At 46.7% G+C, this 7,787-nt stretch overlaps 1 pseudogene; it reads left to right on the top strand.

Moving 5' to 3' along the window:
- The first annotated feature begins 1,804 nt into the window (after positions 1-1,804).
- LOC147718182 (peptidyl-prolyl cis-trans isomerase FKBP1A-like) lies at positions 1,805-2,124 on the top strand (annotated as a pseudogene).
- Positions 2,125-7,787: the final 5,663 nt, after the last annotated feature.

Below are 7,787 nucleotides of genomic sequence, written 5' to 3'. Positions count from 1 at the left end.
CAGCTAGCTATCACTAAATACTTAACTGAGGCACTGAAGACGTCACCAAGGAGAAACCCGTCACGTTTCGCTGTACTAAGGACTGCACCTCGGGTCCAAGACAGGGCGACGGTCAAGGCAACGGCCCACTGCAGCCGTCATGAACGGGAACCCTCGTGGAAGAGAACGTCGGGCCACTTTTGCGATATGCCGGGATCGATGAAGTGGGGCGCCTCCCTCAGGAATCTTCACACGAAGCTTCTCGAATTCTTCAGGCTTTTGGACCGGTACCGAATGACGTCGCCCCACGTTGGGCGCCAATTGGAGTTCTGGACTTTTTGGTTCCGTCCAGAGGTGTCAGGGAACAACACCCAAAGACCCCGGAGTTCCACCTGCCTTGGTGCACAAATGAACAGAAACACGGGCTTCTCGATGGTGGCGTCAAAGACCAAAGGTTTATTACTGCAGGGACACAGAAGTCACAGAAACTACGCATGGGCAGTAACCAGGAGCCTGTTCGATTTGTACAAAGAGGGTTGCTCCTTATATACTAAATTTTGGCCTTCAGGCGAATTCTTTACATGTTGGTGCGTTCCCAAAACCTTTGTGTCATAAACAATAAATATTTGGCGTACATAGGAACCGTTGATAAAATCTGTTACAAAACATCTACGAAGAGGGGTTCCCACTAGTTCATCACAATCCCTTGTCAATATTGCATTCAAGAGCTGGACCGCCTCATCGTAAATTTCGTTACCTCCCCCTAATAAAGATTCGGAAAGAAAGGAACGGAGCCAGGTGTGGAAGATAGAAAAGCGGGATAAGAGATGTTTGTAGGTTGTAAATGGGCAAGGCTACCGGCTTCGGCCGCCTAATCGTGATCAGGACAATGGAATCGAAGACCAGTTTAGCTGGACTGGCCTCGGGCAGAGGAGGCAGCCTTTGTCGAGTCATGCAGCTACAGCGTGATCTGGTCTAAGGTGCACGTGTCACTAGAGAGGTGAATCTTCGGCTAAGGCTACGTGTCCTTAATCGTAATGAAGTGGTCAGAGGTTATTGCGTATGTGAGGGCAAGAAACACAAAATGGCGGCCATGATCTAAGATGGATGCCGTGGGTAGATCAGAAATGTGTTTATAAAAGGAGTGCTCTTGCTCGTAGCGTAGCGAAAACACCAGGATATACTAAAATGGATCATTTGCGGTTCGCTGATACCAATATTATGTATTTCCGACAATATTGAAAACACGGGTTCAAATCGTCACGGAACCTCAACACGCACGGCGATCCAGTCGACCTGTCCTAGTTTCTTTGGCAAGTGGAATGGAACGGAAACGAACAGTAACTTTTGTTTAATGCTAAACTTAAAACTAGAATAAATAAAACACGTGTATATTTCAAAATTCCTTAAGGGAGCGACATTATCTTGAAAATCCAACAGATAGCCAAATGGTGAATGGTATCGCTGATACAAGTTGTAAGTGCTGCAACATCTGATGACTGCTACAAAATCGGATCCCTTCTACAAAATCTGATCCCTGCTAAAAAATCTGATCACTGGGTATGCGTGCCAGATATGTTTTCAATTATTTCAGCTTACCACGGCACAGTAACACCTTCTAAGGCTAAAAGCCATCAGCCATCCTTGCAATAAATAACGACGAACGCGAACGACATGGGGATGATCACCTCGGCTATGAAAATAAGGTGCATTGGGCATGGCCGAATCAGCTAAATTTATCTCAAGGTCTATCAAGAGACCGAGGGGAACTAAAATGGACATAAAAAAGCGGCTATTGAACCGGTTTCTCCATTCTGAGAGCATCATGGGAGTGCAAGTGGACACTATTTGCCCCGGGATGGACAGACCTTTCCAAAGAAGGGGCAGATAGTGCATAACGAGGGTCGGATTCAAGATGGAAAGAAGTTTCATTCATCCCGGGAAAGAAAGAAAGCGTTCAAATTCAGGGTCGGCCAACAGGAGGTTATCCGCGACTGGAACGAAGGAGTGGCTCAGATGAGCGTTGGTCAGAGGGCTAGATTGACATGAAATGCAGGCTATGCTTATGGGCGCGCTAGACATCCAGAGATCTTTCCTCATAAATCAACAGAGATTTTCGAGGTGCAACTCCTCGGACTTGAATAAAAGCAGTCTTCACTCCATCTCGCTTACATTGAGGTGTACCCAAACGAAGCAGACTAGAGCGAATTTTTAAAGTGTTTTCATGTTCTGATTTGTAAAATGCAAGTACCAGCGTGTCCGATCTCATCTTGAAGGTGGTGACCGCCTCGGCCAAGAGGAAGGCAAATTTAAAAGAAATGCTTCCATTACATGTGCGCTTGACGCAGCTGATACATCAGGCAGGTTCATTAATACTAGTGTATTTCTACGCGGGCATGAGTGGCTACGCATCTCTGGTTTCAAGGACGAGGTGCAGTCCAGCAGCCTTACTCTAATACTGAAACAAGAGTAGATATTCATAACTCCTGATCGTAAAGTAGTATTAAAGAGACATTTACACAGGCATAACCATAGCAAAGCACATCAAAAATATTATGGCCACGGTAAATTACCTTTCACGTACAACTTATAAGGCCGACGGTCGCAGCGTTTCCAATCTCTGCAGGGCTCCGGATTCTTCAAGGTGAACAAAAAACACCTTGAGGGCAAGAACGCGGCCAAGAAGACAGCCGCCAAGACCAAGAATCCAGCGTCCAAGAAAGCTGCCCCCGCCGCCAAGAAGCAGAACATCTGACATGGATCATAAAAGAAAATGCTGACAGACAGACAGTACAATAAAACATTTTAATATATACCCGGATAGAGGTACAATAAGTGTCCAAGAATATAGAGGAACCATAAACACTCCAGGTGCAAATTAAAGAAACAAAAAAAGGACGGTGAACAAAAAAAGATCTCGAAGCCAAAAATACGGCCAAATAGACAGGCGCCAAGAGCAAGAATCAAGCGTCCAAAATAGCTGCCACCCGCCCAGAAGCCCAAGAAGGGTCCCGGGCGAGGGAACGGGACACACGTCAACGGCGAGCCAGTCGTCCGTGATCCCGTTGACACACACCGATGTCAAACAGTCTTGCTTACCAAGCCATGACATGGACGAACAGTAACTCTTGATGCCCTCCAAGGCAGAAGAAGAATGAGGTGAACAAGAAAGAGCTGGAAGCCAAGAAGGCGGCCAAGAATCCAACCTCCAAAATAGCTGCCCCCTGCCCAGAAGCCCAAGAAGGGTCCCGGGCGAGGGAATGGGACACACGTCGACAGCGAGCCAGTCGTCCGTGATCCCGTTGACACACACCGATGTCAAACAGTCTTGCTTACCGAGCCAGGGACGAACAGTAACTCTTGATGCCTTCCAAGGCACAAGAAGAAGGAGGTGAACAAGAAAGAGTTGCAAGCCAAGAAGGCGGCCAAGAATCCAGCCACCAAAATAGCTGTAGTTTGAATTTCAATTAGAATATTAATTGGCAAACACAGCCGGGAAAGGCAGCAGGTAGGATGTGCTGCATTCTGTGGATGCTGAACAAGGTTCAAAAAAACAAAGGCAGCAAACGCGTAAAGTAACAAGTGCATTGTCAGGGAAGTGGGTGTTTGGATTTCCTGTCCACTACATGGAATGGGAGTCGGATTACGCAGTGGGAGCCTGAGAAACTGCTACCACATGTAAAGAAGAAAGCAAGTGCACAACTTACCCACTCCTGACTGAGTGGTAGGGATGAAAAATAACAATACCGGGCCCTTTCCAGGGCCTGTGATTAAAATTAGAAGAAGAATTGGCAAACACAGCCCGAACAGGCAGCAGGTAGGATGTGCAACATTCTGTGGATGCTGAATACGGTTCGAAAAAGCAAAGGCAGAAGGAGCGCAAATTACCCACTGCCTGGACGGGGCAGTAGTTACACAAAAGGCTCAATAAAGGGCCTGTACTTTGCAATTCAATTAGAATTAGAAACAAAACTGAGAAACCATGTCCAAAGGGCTGGTACTTTGAATTTCAATTAGAAAAATGATGGGCAAACACAGCCCGCAAGGCAGCAGGTGCGCAAATTACCCACTGCCTGGATGGGGTAGTGGTTACCAAAAAGGCTCAATAAAGGGCATGTACTTTGATTTTCAATTAGAAACAGAAGAACAATTGCCAAACACAGCCCAAAAGGGCCTATACTTTTAATTACAATTAGAAAAATAATTGGCCATTTTCCAAACTTAATATCTTTTAATGTACAAAACCAATACTAATGTTAGGCTGTTATGGACAGGTCAGTACTTGTGACGAGGTTGGGCAAAGTTGTCATGAATTTTTTGGCACTGGATGTGAGAAGCTGCACATGGCACATTCTCAATGTCTCAATGAATACTTTAACTGATATTTTACAATGCATATGCAATCAGTCAGGACACGCTCCTTGAAGATAGCTACCCATCAAGCTTGTGGTTGCCAAAGGCTGCCATCCAACTCTGTTCGGAAAAGAGGAGAAAGGAATGTCTATGGCAAAGTGGGGTCAAGGAAAATCCTCGCAGGATGGTGGAGAAGATTGCAGATGCTACCAACGTTAACAAATGATCCCATTCTTCAATTTGAACTGATAGCCAAAATTTGCTGCACATGAACTGGATATACTTAGTAAGCAGAGGGCTGAAACCAACAGTAGAACTGCCACAAAGTGGGCAACTGAAATATTCAGAGACTGGTCGGCAGAAAATGGGTATGTGCCGGAATTTGAGATGCAACCACTGCCTGAACTCTGTAGCCTTCTGAGACATTTTTATGCACAGGTAAGAAATGCTACGTGGGAATGTTACAGTAATAAAAGCCTTATATCAGCAAGGGCTGGAGTAAATTGACAAATTAAAAAAACCTCTTAGCTGACATGTTAATATCATGCTAACATGCGGACAAGAAGAGCTGTGTTAAGGCATCCCTAAAGAGCCTGGTCAGCAAAGGCGCCCTAGCACAGCTGAAGGGTAGCGGTGTATCCGTATACTTCAAACTGAACAAGAAAGAACTCTAGGGCAAAAAAGCAGTGAAGAGGACAGAGGGCTGCCAAGAGTCCGGCAATCCCGTCAACAGCAATGCGGTCCAGTAATCCGGGTACTTTAATTGCAAAGACAAACGGGAACGAACAGTAACCCTTGATTAAGGACAAAGTTAAAAATAAAATACATTATAAACAAAACAAAAATTTGAACAGGATACACATCAGAATGAAAATCTTAGCCCATTACTTAAAAAAAGTAACCATCAATAACAAGGTAAAAATATGAATGAGGAAGATGCGGACAAGAAGAGCCGCGTTAAGGCCTCCCTAAAGAGCCTGGTCAGCAAAGGCACCCTAGCACAGCTGAAGGGCAGTGGTGTATCTGTATACTTCAAAGTGAACAAGAAAGAACTCTAGGACAAGAAAGCAGTGAAGAGGACAGAAGGCTGCCAAGTCGACGCACACCCAAAAAGGCTCACACAGGGGTCAAGAAAGCGGCGCTGATCACCAGCCGCTAACATGCGGACAAGAGGAAGAGGCGCGTTAAGGCCTCCCTCAAGAGGCTGGGCAGCAAAGGTGCCCTAGCGCAGCTGAAGGGCACCGGTGTATCCGTATACTTCAAGGTGTATAAGAAGGTGAACAAAAAAGAGATGAGAGCCAAGGAGCCGGCCAATTAGACAGGCGCCAAAAGCAAGAATCAAGCGGTCCAAATAGCTGCCACCCGCCCAGAAGCCCAAAAAGCAGGGGAACGGGACACACGTCGATGGCGAGCCAGTCGCCCGTGATCCCGTTGACACACACCGATGTCAAACAGTCTTGCTTACCAAGCCATGACATGGACGAACAGTAACTCTTGATGCCCTCCAAGGCAGAAGAAGAATGAGGTGAACAAGAAAGAGCTGGAAGCCAAGAAGGCGGCCAAGAATCCAACCTCCAAAATAGCTGCCCCCCACCCAAAGCCCAGGAAGGGTCCCGGGCGAGGGAACGGGACATACGTCGACGGCGAGCCAGCCATCCGTGATCCCGTTGACACACACCGATGTCAAACAGTCTTGCTTACCAAGCCAAGACATGGACGAACAGTAACTCTTGATGCCCTCCAAGGCAGAAGAAGAATGAGGTGAACAAGAAAGAGCTGGAAGCCAAGAAGGCGGCCAAGAATCCAACCTCCAAAATAGCTGCCCCCCGCCCAAAAGCCCAGGAAGGGTCCCGGGCGAGGGAACGGGACATACGTCGACGGCGAGCCAGCCATCCGTGATCCCGTTGACACACACCGATGTCAAACAGTCTTGCTTACCAAGCCAAGACATGGACGAACAGTAACTCTTGATGCCCTCCAAGGCAGAAGAAGAAGGAGGTGAACAAGAAAGAGCTGGAAGCCAAGAAGGCGGCCAAGAATCCAGCCACCAAAATATCTGCCCCCGCCAAAAGCCCTAGAAGGGTCCCGGGCGAGCGAATGGGACACACGTCGACCGCAAGCCAGTCATCCGTGATCCCGTTGACACACACCGATGTCGAGCCATCTTAGTCACCTTGACAAGACGGGAGAGAACAGTGACTCTTGATGCCCTGAAAGGCAGAAAAAGGAGGTGAACAAGAAAGAGCTGGATGCCAAGAAGGCGGACAATTGGACATCTAGGCAAAATAGCTGCCCCCCGCCCAGGAGCCCAAAAAAGGGTCCCGGCGGGGGAACGAGACACACCTCGATGGAGATCCCGCCGACAGTGATCCCGTTGACACACACCGATGTCAAAGCGTCTTAGTGACCGTACCAAGTCATGAAAGAACAGTGGGGCATATTACCAAGCAATAGCGATAATTATCGCTATTGCTTGGTTAGAGACACAAATTTACCCCTGAGCTGCGGCGATTTTTATCGCAGATAAACCTTGGTATTACCAAGGTTTATCGCAAATGTGATAAAAATCGTCCACAATGCATGAATATCGCTGAAAAGTCAGCGATATTCATTCATTACCGAGCTAATGCTCTTAGCCATGTTATCCACCTCACATTGGATAACATGGCTAAGAACTGCTCAGGGCAGGTGTTAGCTTTTGGAGATATTCACGCTTAGTGCGAATATCTCCAAAAGTTGGTAATAGGAGATAGCGATGTTAGCAACTGTTTCCAGTCGCTAACATCTTGGCACGCCCACTTTGCATGTCATTAGTGATAAATTTCACTGACATGCAAAGTGGGGCCCAAGATTGTCGCTATCTCCTATTAGCTGTCGCTAACTGGTGTTAGCGACAGCTAGGTAATAGGGAGATAATTTTATGTCCGCTTTCTTGGCTTTTAAAGCCAAAAAAGCGGAGATAAACCCCCTTTATAATATGCCCCAGTGACTCTTGGTGGCAGAAGAAGCTGAACAAAAAAGAGCTGAAGCCAAGAAGGCGGACAATTGGACAACCGCAAAACCAATACTAATTATAGGATGTTATGGACAGCTCAATCGTTGTGAAGAAAGATGAAGAAAATGAAATGTTATAAGAATGTTTGGTTTCCAAGCCCATTAGACAGATACGTGTCTCTGAGCACTATGGCACACTTTCAAATAAAATCCATCATGAACAAGCCATGAGTAAAATACAAGCCGGCGACCAATTTGTTGAGTGTCACACATACCGACTACCAGCACATCAAGTACGGACACTTGAGAAAAAAAATGAAGACAGAGTGTGACCTGTTTGGATTCCAACCTCACTACACAGATATGTGGGTTTCAGCAGTATAGCAAACTCCATCTAAGACTAAATACTTGCGCAAAACTGATTGGAGGGTTGGGTCCCAGTCAGGGGAACGTTTTACTCC

Source organism: Lissotriton vulgaris, chromosome 4_1, assembly GCF_964263255.1.
Source record: "Lissotriton vulgaris chromosome 4_1, aLisVul1.2, whole genome shotgun sequence".
Lineage (NCBI taxonomy): Eukaryota > Metazoa > Chordata > Amphibia > Caudata > Salamandridae > Lissotriton > Lissotriton vulgaris.
Note: the sequence above shows the minus strand (reverse complement) of the source record. Positions and strands in the feature narration are given on the sequence as shown.